Source organism: Cervus elaphus, chromosome 13 (assembly GCF_910594005.1).
Source record: "Cervus elaphus chromosome 13, mCerEla1.1, whole genome shotgun sequence".
NCBI lineage: Eukaryota > Metazoa > Chordata > Mammalia > Artiodactyla > Cervidae > Cervus > Cervus elaphus.
In genome coordinates, this window is record NC_057827.1 from 11,561,563 (window position 1) to 11,576,806 (window position 15,244).

General features: G+C 38.6%; 1 protein-coding gene across 7 annotated transcripts in view; it reads left to right on the top strand.

The window, feature by feature from the left end:
• The window catches only part of TTC23 (tetratricopeptide repeat domain 23), a 143,911-nt gene that overhangs the window by 2,469 nt on the left and 126,198 nt on the right, over positions 1-15,244 (top strand). For 3 of the 7 annotated variants that reach the window (XM_043922532.1, XM_043922533.1, XM_043922534.1), the window contains exon 2: positions 334-810. The exons of the other annotated variants lie outside the window; for them this stretch is intronic. The gene's annotated coding sequence lies outside the window, so the exon portion shown is untranslated. The remainder of the gene's footprint in view (positions 1-333; positions 811-15,244) is intronic. 7 annotated transcript variants of the gene reach the window in all.

Below are 15,244 nucleotides of genomic sequence, written 5' to 3' on the forward strand. Positions count from 1 at the left end.
AAAAAGATAAGAATGACATTTCAAGAACAGAGACCAGAAGCTAAGGGGCTAAAATATTAATACTATAAATAATGGAATATAGATTGGTAGCAGCCTCATGAGACATTTTCTCCAAATACCATCACATGGTTGAATAACATAAATCTTGATGCATTTCTTTCTTTCATTGATCTTATTTTTTGTTTAGCACTACTAATATAAATTTTTACATTATTTATTATTATGTATAATTTATAACAAGATATTATTTATAGATGAGGTGATAGTTGTGGTGCTATAAAACAGTAAAAGTGATTGTTTACATTGCATCAGTTTTTGCTCCTTTTCCCTCAGAATTTACCTGCGTTTCTTGGTTCTATTTAACTGAACTGAGGGAATGTCAACCAAATAAAAGTTGTGACTGAAGAATACCATGGGAAGATGGGAGATATTTGTACTCAGACTGTAGGCTTTCACCTGACCTGTTTCTCTGAGACAAAATTCAATTCCATATACTCCATGAACTGCTACCATGTACCAGATGATATCCTTCCAGTAGTGAGCAAAAAAAAAAAAGTGAATCAAGGACCACCTCCTCTCCAAAAAGCAAAGTGCTTCAGCGATACCAAGCAGAATGTTTGTCTCCTGCTTCAGAATTTGCTTCAAAGAATCTGAAGGTCATCAATCTTAAATTCTTGATTAGTGGTTCTTAATCAGTTAGATGGAGAAGGAGGTTGTCTCTAGCTGTGGAAAAGAATCCTGAGACAAGGCCCCTTGATGGCAGATGCGGCAGACTGCAATGTTCACCAAGTATTCCATTTACTTCCCTGGGTATGTAGCCCTCTTTGCAGTTAGGGAGCAAATGAAATGTTAGTGCATGTGAGTTGGGTCATGTATGGGCGATGATAGTGAAAAGCCCATGCACAGTTTTTCCATCTCTGTTACTCTGCCATGACTCCTGTTGATGTACAGTTAAACCTTGGCCAACCTAGGTCTCTTGAGAGACTCTGGATCAGGCATTCCCACTCCCCACTTCCATCTACACCCACTACTAAATCAAGTGGGTCTGTAGCACATAAGAATTAGTATCTTACCTCATCATAGCCTAATAAATGATTCTGACTACCTAAGACAACTTTTTCCCTGCAGATGTTGGTGTTTCATGGAAGTTTTCTTAAGGAAAAAAGGCCCTAATCAACTGCATTTCATCTATCAAGTGGATGATATGTTTGGGGGAAAGTCATACTGTAAAGATGGTTTAATTTTCTGTCCAGTAAACATTTATTGAGGCCTATTAGGTGTCAGGCACTAATGCCATGTGACTCATTTATGTGTAGAGCCTGAATATTAAGATTGGTTTTCAAACTTTTGGGAACCTCTGTCATATTGTTTTTATGGATCAGGGCTGCCTGCCCTATCTTATAAAAGTCTTGTAGTTAGAAGATTTATTGTTAAAAGTCAGAATGGCATATAAAAAGGCATGGTGATTTCATATCTATTTTTTAACAGTAAGGTATCATTTACATGCTATAAAACTCACTCTAAGGATATAACTGATTTTTTTAAAGAAAATTTTACAGAGTTGTATAGCTAGCACCACATTCCAATTGTAGAAAAATGTCCATCACTGTAAAAAGATACCTCATGCCCATTTGCAAGCACTCCTCATTCTTACCCCCAGCCCAGGCAATCAATAAATGTTCTGTCTCTATAGACTTGCCTTTTCTGGACATTTAATACAGATGGAATCACACAATATGTGATGCTTTGCATTTGGCTTCTTTCACTCAGCAGAAGGTTTTTGAGACTTAACCATGTTGTCGTGTGTGTTGGTCCTCATTCCTTTTGTTTTTTTATTGAAGTATAGTTGATTTAGAATATTAGTTTTCAAGTATACAACATAGCAATTCAGGATTTTTATAGATTATACTCCATTTAAAGTTATTATAAAATAATGGCTTTATTTTTCTGTGCTGTACAATATATCCTTGTTGCTTGTTTGATACATAGTAGTTTATCTCTCTTAACCCCATACCCGTATCTCACTCCTCCCCGCTTTCCCCTCTGCACTGGTAACCACTGGTTTGTTCTCTATATTTTTAAGTCCGTTTCTGTTTTGTTGTATTTGTGCAATTCTTTTATCTTTTAGATTCCACATGTAGGTGATAGCATGGTATTTGTCTTTGTTTGACTTATTTTACTCAGCATAATAACCTCTAGGTCCATCCTTGTTGTTGCAAGTGGCTGAGTTCTGTTATTTTTTATGACTGAGTAATAATCCATTGTGTGTATACATACAACATAATTTTTTATGTATTCATCTGTTAATGGTTGCTTCCAAATCTTGGTTATTGTAAATAATGCTGCTATGAACATTGGGTGCATGTATATTTTGTTCTGTTTTCTTCAGATATATAAATGGAATTATTGTTGGATCATATGGTAGTTCTATTTTTAGTCTTTTGAGGACCCTCCATACTGCTTTTCATAGTAGCTGCACAAATTTACATTCTCACCGATAGTATATAAGATTCCTTTTCCTCCACATCCCCACCAGCATTTGTTATTTGTGGTCTTTCTGATGATAGTCATTCTGACAGGTGTAAGGTGATATCTCCTTGTGTATTTGATATGCATTTTTCTAAAGATTAACAGTGTTGTGCATCCTTTCATGTGCCTGTATGTCTTCTTTGGAAAAATGTCTATTCAGTTCTTATGCTCATTTTCAGTTGGGTTGTTTGTTTTTTGATACTGAGTTATGTGAGCTGATTATATATTTCAGATAGTTACCTCTTGTTGACCATATCATTTGCAAATGTTTTCTCCCATTCTGTAGCTCATCTTTCATTTTGTCAGTGGTTGTCTCTGCTGTGCAAAAGCTTTCAAGTTTAATTAGGTTCATTTGTTTATTTTTGCTTTTATTTCTTTTACTTGAGGAGACAGATCAAAAAAAATATTGCTACAATTTACATCAAAGAGCATTCTGCCTAAGTTTTCTTTAATTGAGAAGTTTTATGGTTTCAGGTATTACATTTAGATCTTTAATTCATTATAAGTTTATTTTTGTGTGTAATGTGAGGACATGTTCTAATCTCATTTTCTACACATAGTTGTCCAGTTTCCCCAATACCACTTATTGAAAAGACTGTCTTTTCTCCATTGTATAGTCTTGCCTCCTTTGTTGTCAGTGAACTGACCATAAGTGTGTGGGTTTATTTTGGGAGCTCTCTATTCTTTTTTTGCCAGTACAATGCTGTTTTGATTACTGTAGCTTTGTAGTAGTCTGACATCAGGAAGTGTGATACCTCTAGCCTGGTTCTTCTTTTCTCAAGATTACTTGGGCAATTTAGGATCTTTTGTTGTTCCATATATATTTCAGGATTATTTATTCTAATTCTGTGAAAAATTTCATGGGTATTTTGATGGATGTTACATTAAATGTGGAGATTGCTTTGGGTAGTATGGACATTTTAACCTTATCAATTCCTTGAATCCAAGAACACACGATATCTTTTCATTTCCTACATCGTTGTTTTATAGTTTTCAGAGTTTAGGTCTTTTACCATTTTGGTTAATTTAATTCTTTTGTATTTTATTCTTTTTGATGCAATTTTAAGTGGAATTATTTTCTTTCTCCTTCTGATAGTTCATTATAAGTATATAGAAAAACAACAGATTTCTGTATATTAATCTTGTATCATGCAACTTTGCTGAATTCATTTATTAGTTCTTTTGGTGGACACTAAAAAGTGTTGTCTATGTATAGTATCATGTCATCTGAAAATAGTGACAGTTTTACTTCTTCCCTTCCAATTTAGATGCCTTTTATTTTTTTTTCCTCTCTGATTGGTGTGCCTAGAGCTTCTGATACTATGTTACATAGAGGTGGTTAGAGTGAACATCTTTGTCTTGTTAATTTTATAGGAAATACTTTGAGTTTTTCCCCAATGAGTATGTTAGCTGTGAGTTTGTCATAAATGGCCTCATTATGTTGAGATATGATAACTCTATAAAAACCTTGATGAGAGTTTTTACCATGAAAGAATGTTGAATTGTGTCAAATGCTTTTTTCTCTCTCTATGAGATTGTTCTGTGATTTTTATCCTTTCTTTTATTAATGTGGTATATTGATTGATTTCTAATTATTGAACCATCCTTACATCCCTGGAATAAATCTCACTTGATCATGGTATATGATACTTTTTATATATTGTTGAATTTGGCTTGCTAATATTTTGTTATGGCTTTTTAGATCTATTTTCATCAGAAATATTGGCTTGTCATTTTCCTTTTTTGTATTATCCTTGTCTAGTTTGGTACAAAGGTAATGGCAGCCTCAAGGAATGAATTTGGGAGTGTTCTGCCCCCCTAAATTTTTTGGTATAGTTTGAGAAGAATGGGTATTAGCTCTTTTTTATATGTTTGGCAGAATTCCCCTGTGAAACCACTCAGTCCTGGACTTTGGTTTCTTGGGATTTTTTTTATTACAAATTCAATATCACTGCTAGTGACTAGGCTTCCCAGGAGGCTCTAGTGGTAAAGCACCCCCCGCCAATGCAGTACACATAAGAGAGGCGGGAGTTTTAGTAGTGTGTTGTTTGACCTCCACAGGCCTGTGCTTTCCCCATTGTTCTTCCTATAACAATTTATAGTTTCATACCATTGTGATCAGGGAAATGCTTGATATAGTTTCTATCATTTTAAATTTGTGGAAACTTGTTTTGTGGCCTAGTTTATGATCATCTCAGAGGACATTTCATGCACACTTGAAAAGAATGTGTATTCTGCTGTTTGAGGTTGGAATGGCCTGTAGATGGGGCTTCCCAGGTGGCTCAGTGGTAAAGAATCCACCTGCCACTACAGGAGATGAAGAAGATGTGAGTTTGATCCCTGAGTCAGGAAGATCCCCTGAAGTTAGGAAATGACAACCCAATTCAGTATTCTTGCTTGGAAAATTCCATGGACAGAGGAGCCACACAGCTTACAGTCCATGGGATCACAAAGAGTTGTACTCGATTGAGCAACTGAACATGCACACATGAACATCCTGTTAGATATCTGTAAAAATCAACTTGTCTGTTGTGTTATTTAAGACCACTGTTGCCCTGGTGATTTTCTGTCTGGATAATCTGTCCATTGGTGTATGTGGGGTGTTAAAATCCCCTCCTATTATTGTATTATTGTCAATTTCTCCCTTGATGTCATTTAATATTTGCTTTATATATTTAGGCGCTTCTGAGTTGGACGCATATATGTTAAGAAGTGTGATATCCTCTTTTTTTACTTTTCACTTTATCATTATCTGATGCCATTCTTTATCTTTTTTATAGACTTTGTTTTTAAATCTATTTCATCTGATATGAGTTTTACTGTCTCCACTCTCCTGTGATTTCTATTTGCATGAAGTAACTTTTTCCATTTGCTCGCTTTCAGTCTGTGTGTGTCTTTTGCTCTCGACTTAGTCTCTTATAAGCAGCATATAGATGAATCTTGTTTTGTTATCATCAGCCACCCTATGTCTTGTGATCGGAGCATTTAGTCCATTGACATTTCAAATAATCATTGATAGGTATGTACTTATTTCTATTTTATTAATTATTTTCCAGTTGTTTGTAGTTCTCTGTTTATTTCTTCTTTTTCTTTTTTTTTTATTACTTCCTTTGTAGTTTGATGATTTTCTTTAGTGGTACACTTGTATTCCTCTCTAGTTTTTGTGTATCTACTATAGGTTTTTATTTGCAGTTACCTATATGTATTAACCTATAACTATATCCATATTTTTTTTAAGCTAGTCCTTTAAGTTCAAATGCATTCTACAAGATCTACATTTTTTACTCTCCATCCACTTGAGAATTTTTACTTTTGATGTCATATTTTACATCTTCATTTTTATCCTTTTACTGATTATTATCATTGTAGTTGATTTTGCAATTTTCCTCTTGATTTTCATACTACCTTATTTAAGTGGTTGGTATTCAACTAGTGGCACTTTTCCTTTCCTATAGATTCTTGGGCTTCCCTGGTGGCTCAGTCGGTAAAGAATCTGCCTGCAATGCAGGAGACCAAGTTTGAATCCCTGGTTTGGGAAGATCCCCAGGAGAAGGGAGTGGTTATCCACTCCAGTATTCTTGCCTAGAGAATTCCATAGACAAAGGAGCCTGGCGAGCTACAGACCATGGGGTCACAAACAATTGGACAGGACTGAGTGATTCTGACTTTAGTTTCTTACTTCTTGTTGTAACATTTTCTTTTCCACCTAAAGAAGATCTTGGTACATTTCTTTTAAGAGGATAGCTTTAGTATTGATAAATTTTTTTAGTTTTTGCTTCTCTTAGAAGTTCTTTATCTCTCCTTCAATTCCAAATGCTAGTCTTACTGAATAGAGTATCCTAGGATACAGAATTTTTTCCTTTCAGCACTTTGAGCATATGACACCACTTCCTTCTGGCCTGCAAAGTTTCTTTAGAAAAATTAAGTGATAATCTCATGGAGGGTTCCCCTGTATATGACTCTTTGTTTTTTTCCTGCTGCCTTTAATATTCTTTCTTTAAATTTTGCCATTTTAGTCATAATATTTCTTCAGTTCAGTTCAGTCACTCAGTTGTGTCTGACTCTTTGCAACCCCGTGGACTGCAGCACGCCAGGTCTCCCTGTCTATCACCAACTCCCGGAGTTTATTCAAAAATATGCCCATTGAGTCGGTGATGCCATCCAACCATCTCATCCTCTGTCGTCCCTTTCTCCTCCCACCTTCAATCTTTCCCAGCATCAGGGTCTTTTACAGTGAGTCAGTTCTTCACATCAGATGGCCAAAGTATTGGAGTTTCAGCTTCAGCATCAGTCTTTCCAATGAATATTCAGGACTGATTTCCTTTAGGATGGACAGGTTGGATCTCCTTGCAGTCCAAGGGACTCTCAAGAGTTTTCTCCAGCACCGCAGGTCAAAAGCATCAATTCTTTGGCACTCAGCTTTCTTTATAGTCCAACTCTCACATCCATACATGACTACTGGAAAAACCATACCTTTGACTAGATGGATCTTTGTTGGCAAAGTAATGTCTCTGCTTTTTAATATGCTGCTTAGGTTGGTCATAACTTTTCTTTCAAGGAACAAGCATCTTTTAATTTCATGGCTGCAGTCACCATCTGCAGTGATTTTGGAGCCCCCCAAAATGAAGTCTGACACTGTTTCCCTATTTCCCCTTATATTTGCCATGAAGTGATGGGACCAAATGCCATGATCTTAGTTTTCTTAATGTTCAGCTTTAAGCCAACTTTTTCACTCTCCTCTTTCACTTTCATCAAAAGTCTCTTTAGTTCTTTTTTGCTTTCAGCCATAATTGTGGTGTCATCTGCATATCTGAAGTTATTGATATTTCTCCTGGCAATCTTGATTCCAGCTTTGGCTTCCTCCAGCCCAGCATTTCTCATAATGTACTCTGCATATGAGTTAAATAAGCAGGGTGACAATATACAGCCTTAATGTACTCCTTTTCCCGATTTGGAACCAGTCTGTTGTTACATGTCTAGTTCTAACTGTTGCTTCTTGACCTGTATACAGATTTCTCAGGAAGCAGGTCAGGTGGTCTGGTATTCCCATCTCTTTAAGAATTTTCCACAGTTTCTTGTGATCCACACAGTCAAAGTCTTTGTCATAGTGAATAAGCAGAAGTTGATGTTTTTCTGGAACTCTCTTGCTTTTTCCATGATCCTACAGATGTTGACAGTTTGATCTCTGGTTTCTCTGCCTTTTCCAAATCCAGCTTGAACATCTGAAAGTTCATGGTTCATGTACTATTGAAACGTGGCTTGGAGAATTTTGGCATTACTTTGCTAGCATGTCAGATGAGTGCAATTGTGCGGTAGTTTGAGCATTCTTTGGCATTGCCTTTCCTTGGGATTGGAATGAAAACTGACCTTTTCCAGTCCTGTGGCCACTGCTGAGTTTTCCAAATGTGTTTACGTAATGAGTGCAGCACTTTCACAGCATCAGTCAAGGGATGGTGACCCTCAGCTTCAAGGATGAGCTTGGTGGCTGAGAGAGCAGTGCTTTGGAGGAGATTTAGAATGAAGGCAGGTAGGTTTCCCAGCCTCTGGCTTAGGGCAGTCTTCCACCATTATCTTGTCTCAGATGACCCAGGTTTTAGTTTCTCTTGGACTTTAAGTCCTCATATACTAAAGAGAAATTACAACTGATATTTAGTGTTTGCAATTAAATGCATGGGAATATAAGGCTTGACTAAACCGAGGAGGAGTTCACTGTCTTCCAGAAGCCTTAGAAGTCCATAATTTTCAAATGAAGAAGTTAAAATCTGGGAGATATCCTTTGTCCAGGTCAAATGCCCCTACTATGGACAAGATGCTGCTGCTGCTAAGTCACGTCAATCGTGTCCGAGTCAGATAAGATGACTGGCCCAGATAGAGGAAGGGAACTAATGTCCTGGACTCAGGATTTGAAATAGCTCAACTGGAATTCCATCACCTCCGCCAGCTTTGTTTGTAGTGATGCTTACTAAGGCCCACTTGACTTTGCATTCCAGGATGTCTGGCTCTAGGTGAGGGATCACACCATCGTGATTATCTGGGTTGTGAAGATCTTTTTTGTATAGTTCTTCTGTGTATTCTTGCCACCTCTTCATCACATCTTCTGCTTCTGTTAGGTCCATACTGTTTCTGTCCTTTATTGTGCTTATCTTTGCATGAAAAATTCTCTTGGTATCTTTAATTTTCCTGCAGAGATCTCTAGTCTTTCCCATTCTATTGTTTTCCTCTATTTCTTTGCATTGATCACTGAGGAAGGCTTTCTTATCTCTCCTTGCTATTCTTTGGAACTCTGCATTCAAATGGGTATATCTTTCCTTTTCTCCTTTGCCTTTCGCTTCTCTTGTTTTCATAGCTATTTGTAAGGCCTCCTCAGACAACCATTTTTCCTTTCTTGGGGATGGTCTTGATCACTACCTCCTGTACAATGTCAGAAACCTCCATCCATAGTTCTTCAGGCACTCTGTCTGTCAGATCTAATCCCTTGCATCTAGTTGTCACTTCCACTGTATAATCATAAGGGATTTAATTTAGGTCATACCTGAATTGTTCAGTGGTTTTCCCTGCTTTCTTCAATTTAAGTCTGAATTTGGCAATAAGGAGTTCATGATCGGAGTCACAGTCGGCTCCCATTCTTGTTTTTGCTGACTGTATAGAGCTTCTCCATCTTTGGCTGCAAAAAGTATAATCAGTCTGATTTTGGTATTGACCATCTGGTGATGTCCATGTGTAGAGTCTTCTCTTGTATTGTTGGAAGAGGATGTTTGCTATGACCAGTGCATTCTCTTATCAAAACTCTATAAGCCTTTGCCCTGCTTCATTCTGTACTTCAAGGCCAAATTTGCCTATTACTCAAAGTATTTCTTGACTTCCTACTTTTGCATTCCAGTCCCCTATAATGAAAAGGATATCTTTTTTGGGTGTTAGTTCAAGAAGGTCTTGTAGGTCTTCATAGAACCATTCAACTGCAGCTTCTTCAGCATTACTGGTCAGGGCATAGACTTGGATTACTGTTATATTGAATGGTTTGCCTTAGAAACAAACAAAGATCCTTCTGTCATTTTTGAGATTGCACCCAAATACTGCATTTCAAACTTTTTGAACTCTTTTGTTAGACTGCGTTTCGGACTTTTCGGACATTTTTGGACTGCATTTTGGACTCTATGATGGCTACTTCATTTCTTTTAAGGGATTCTTGCCCACAGTAGTATATATAATGGTCATCTGAGTTAAATTCACCCATTCCAGTCCATTTTAGTTTGCTGACTCCTAAAATGTCTATTTTTACTCTTGCCATGTCCTGTTTGACCACTTCCAATTTACCTTGATTCATGGACCTAACATTCCAGGTTCCTATGCAATACTGCTCTTTACAGCATCAGACTTTACTTCCATCACCAATCACATCCACACCTGGGTGTTGTTTTTGCTTTGGCTCCATCTCTTCATTCTTTCTGGAGTTATTTCTTCACTGATCTCCAGTAGCATATTGGGCACCCATCAACTGGGGAGTTCATCTTTCAGTGTCCTATCTTTTTGCCTTTTCATGCTGTTCATGGGGTTCTCACGGCAAGGATACTGAAGTGGTTTGCCATTCCCTTGTCCTGTGGACCATGTTTTGTGAGAACTCTCCACCATGACCTGTCCATCTTGGGTGGCCCTACACGGCATGGCTCATGGCTGTGGTCCATGTGGTTCATTTCTTGGTATCAGTCTATTTGGGTTCATCTTGTTTGTCACCCTCTGTGCTTCCTGTATTTGGATATCTGTTTCCTTCAGGTTTGGAAAGTTTCCAGCTATAATTTCATTAAATAAATGTTCAATCCGCTTCTCTCTCTCTTCTCCTTCTGGGAACCCTGTAATGGGAACATTGGTAGCATGATTATTATCCCAAAGATCCCTTAAATTTTTCTCATTTTATGAATCTGTTGTTATTTTTGCTCTTTTGATTGGGTGGTTTACTTTATCCTTTCTTCCAGATCACTTGCACTTTCTTCTGTATCATGCAGTCTCTTAATTCCTTCTAGCGTGTCTTTCATTTCAGTTATTGTACTCTTCAGTTCTGATGGGTTTTTAAAATATTTTTTTGTTCCTTGTTAAAATTCTCATGTGTTCATCTATTCTTTATTCAGTTATAGTTCTCATTACTACCAGGTCAGTTTATTTCTGTTCCTCAGTTCTTGCCTTGTTGCAACAAAAATTTGGAACAACAAACTTAAAGGGTTAAAACAACACACAAGTTAACATCTCAGTTCAGCTCAAGCAGACAGATATTCTGTTAGACAGACACTCCCAAGACATGGGAAGAGGCTGGCCCCAAAGAAATCTTTTTTTCTCTCTTGGCTTCCTTGTTTTTTTACTTCCAGACTCTTCCTTTTGGCTATGCCCTGTGCAAAATAGGGCTTGTACCTGTAACCAATCAATGAAACGGAGTGCAAGTGGGCATGTGCTCAAGGCTGATTAACAATTGTAAGTTATATAACAGCAGTCTGTGTTGTTTATGTCTTCCCACAATTCAGTTTACATCTGTTATAATCAAATATAGAGTTTTTATAAACCCTTAATGGGTTCCTTGTTGCCTAAGATTACTTGGAGAAGCCCCTGTGCTTATTTTGTATCCACTGTGTGCCTAGGGCACATGTGCAGGAGTTGGAAAAGTCTCTATGGTTATTTTTGTAGCATATCTGTGAGCTCTCCTGGGTGTGTCTGGGATGGTTTTAGAGATCAGCCTGCATCTCTTTCAGCCAGGCCACCCTCTTGTCGCTCTTGTCTAACTTCCTACCTAACATTACCAATGCTTCAGATTCTTTATTTGGTGAACTGTTTATATTTGTTTCTCTTGTAGTTTTTGCAAGGATTTTCTCTTTCTCTTTCAATTATAACGAATACCCCTGTCCTCTCATTTTATCTAACTTCTCTGTTTCTATGAAATTAGGTGAAACAGTTACCTATTTCAGTCTTGAAGGGGTGGCCTTATGTGGGAGCATCCCTCTGCAGTCTGCGTGTCCCTGGTGGCTTTGTTGGGAGAGCTGGATTTGGCATGAACAGAAGTCATGTCTTCGCTCAGGGTGAACTGGCAGCTCTCATCTTGGTAGGAGGTTGGACTAGAAACGGAGTGCTAGAGTCAGAGCCAGCTGTGAGCTGAGGCCTCCCCTCAGCTCAGTGGCTTTCCCCAGCGTACTGAAGGCAGGAGAAGGTCTTAAGTTGCTGGAGCAGAAACCTCGAGGCTCAGGTCCAAGCTGCCTCAGTTCCCTTCAGATGTCTGCTCTCCTGCCTCCCAGCACTGGCACTCTTGCCCCAGAGGGGAGCTGCACTGGAACAAGAAGGGCTGGTGCCGTCACTCGGCGTGTCAGGGCAAGGGCTGTGGCCATCCAGCTGGGGTCAGATATCTGGAGTGCTGTTTGATGAACTGCCTGTGTGAGCAGCAGGAATGCCTGCCCGAGGCCGTGCTCACGTGCCACTTCAGGCCCAAGCGTCCTTGGTCTGTGACAGCTGGGCCCTCCCCACAGCCTCTACCACCCCCGTTGCAGTGTGAAGATGGATGCCCCACAGAGCAGGCAGGCCTGTGTGGGCTCTCAGCACGTGTCAGGGTGTGAGCTGTGGTGGTCCAGCCGCAGACAGAGACGGGGCTTTTCTGATGAGCTTCCTTTTTCAGCACAGACAGTGGCTGCCCCTATCCTTCTCGATGGTTCTTCAGGTCTAAGCCAAGTCTGTGTACCACAGCTAGGCTCCAGAGCAAGACTGGAATGTTCACTCAGCTCAGGTTGGTTGTGGGAAACCAGCCAGGCACTTGCACAGCCCTCAGTCTGCTCCCTCTGCTGTGCCTTGGGAGCGAGCAAGTGGGCATCCCGTCCTCGTGAGTGGAGTTCAGGCTTCCCACAGCCCTCCTCTTAGTCCCAGCGGTCCTCCAACCAACTGTGGGGACTTACCTTCCCTGTGTCAGACCCCAAGGCTGGGACACCCAATATTGTTGCTCAAACCATGAACACCCCAGGGAGGATTGCTACTCACGTGGTCTCCCTTTTCCTCTGAATCTCCTTTCAAGGGCACGGGTACCGCCTTGATTTCATGTCTTCTCTTCTTTCCTGATTCAGTGTGGATCTTTCTTACAGGCTTGCTTATATAGGAGTATTTTTGCCAGTCTCCAGTTAATTTTCAGTCAGAATCATCCACATTTAGATGTATTTTTGATGTATTTATGGGTGGAGGTGAGTTTTGTGTCCCCTTGTGGCTCAGCTGGTAAAGAATCTGCCTGCAATGCGGGGACCTGGGTTCAATCCCTGGGAAGATCCCCTGGAGAAGGGATCTGGCCTGGAGAATACTGGGTAGCAAAGAGTCAGACACGACTGAGTGATTTTCAGTTTCACTCCACCATCTTAATCAGTTCCATTCTCACTCATTTTTATTACTAAATAATATTCCATTGTATGGACATTGTTTGGTTTTATCCACTCTAAAGTTGATAAACATTTATACTACTTTCAGTTTTTAGCTGTTATAAATAATAGTGCCATGAAGATGTTTACACGGTTTTATGTGCATGTGCTTTTAGTTCTCATGGGTGTATACCTAGAAGTAGAATTGCTGAGTCATGTGAAAACTATATGTTTAACTTTTTGAAGAATCACTCAACTGCTTTTTAAAGTGAATTAACAATTTTACATTCCAGCAGTGTTATGTGAGGATTCCAACTTCTCCACATCTTCACCAGCACTTTTAAATGTCTGTCTTTTTGTTTATAATCACTCTGATGTGTGTGAAGTGATTCTCACTATAGTTTTTATTTGCATTTTCTTACTAATAACAGTATGTTTTCTATTTCTTTTTCTTTTTTCTTTAACACCAGAAACATTTTGTATTGGAGTATAGCTGATTAACAATATTGTGGTAGTTTCAAGTGAATAGCAAAGGGACTCAGCCTTACAAACATGTGCCCATTCTCCCCCAAGCCCCCTCACATCCAGGCTGGCACATAACATTGAGCAGGGTCCCATGTGCCATACAATAGGTCTTTGTTGGTTATCCATTTTAAATATTTCAGTGTGTACATGACCTTTCCAAAGTCCCTAACTACCCCTTTCCCCCAGCAACCGTAAGTTCGTTTTCTAGGCCTGTGAGTCTCTTTCTGTTTTGTAAGAAAGTTCATGCGTGTCATTTCTTTTTAGATTTCACATATAAGAGATGTCATATGATATTTCTCCTTCTCTGACTGACTTCATTCAGTATGACACTCTGTACATTCATCCACGTTGCTGCAAATGCATTCTTTCTTTCTTTTTAATGGCTGCATAATATTCCATTGTATATATCTTCTTTATCCATTCCTCTGTTGATGGACATTTCTGTTGCTTCTATGTCTTGGTTATTGTAAACAGTGCTCCAACGAACACTGGGGTGCATACATCTTTTCGGGCCATGTTTTTCTCTGGATATATGCCCAGGAGTAGGATTGCAAGGTAATATGGTAGCTCTATTTTTAGTGTTTTAAGGAACCTCCATGCTGTTCCCCTTACTGGTTGTATCGATTTACATTCCCACCAACAGGAGGCTTCCCTTCTCTCCACACCCTCTCCAGCATTTGTGTGTGTGTGTGTGTGGATTTTTTAATGATCACATTCTGAGCCATGTGCGGTAATATCTCATTGTAGTTTTGATTTGCATTTTTCTAATAACTAGCAATGTTAAACATCTTTTCATGTGCCTGTTGACCATCTGTATGTCCTCTTTGGAGAAATGTCTATTCAGATCTTCTGCTCATTTTTTGAGTGGATTGTTTGTTTTAATACTATTAAGCATTGTAAACAATTTGTAACTTTGGAGACATCCTTTATTGGTCACATTATTTTCAAATATTTTCTCCCAATCTGTGGGTTGTCTTTTTGTTGTTTATTGTTTCCTTTGCTGTGAAAAAGCTTTTGAGTTTAAGTAGGTCCCATTTGCTTATTTTTCCTTTTATTTCCATTATTCTGGGAGATGGATAGAAAAAGATATTGCTGTGATTTATGTCAGAGAGTGTTTTGCCTATGTTTTCCTCTATGAGTTTTATAATATCTGGTGTCACATTTAGGTTTTTAATCCATTTTGAGCTTATTTTCTGTGTGAAATTGAGGAATGATTTAATTTCACTTTTTTTACATGCTGCTGTGCAGTTTTCCCAACACCATTTGTTGAAGAGCTTGTCTTTCCAGCCTTGTATAGTCTTGCCTCCTTTGTCATAGATCAATTGACCATAGGTGCCTGGGCTTATTTCTGGGTTTTCTATCCTGCTCCATTGATCTATATTTCTATTTTTGTGCCATTGCTGTACTGTTTTGATGACTGTAGCTTTGTAGTATAGTCTGAAGTCAGGGAGCCTGTTTCCTCTAGCTCTGTTTTTCTTTTTCAAGATTGCTTTGTCTATTCAGGCTCTTTTGTGTCTCCATACAAGTTCTGAGATTTTTTTGTTCTAGTTCTGTGAAAAATGCCATTGGTAATTTGCTAGGGATTGCATTGAATCTGTAGATTGCCTTGGGTACTATAGTCATTTTGACAATATTGATTCTTCCAATTCATGAACATGGCATATCTTACCATCTGTTTATGTCTTCTTCAATTTATCAGCATCTTACAGTTTCTGGAGGGTCTTTTGTCTCTTAGGTAGTTTTATTTCTAGGTATTTTATTCCTTTTGATGTGATGATAAATGGAATTGCTTCTAGAATTTCTCTTCCTATTCTTTCATTTCT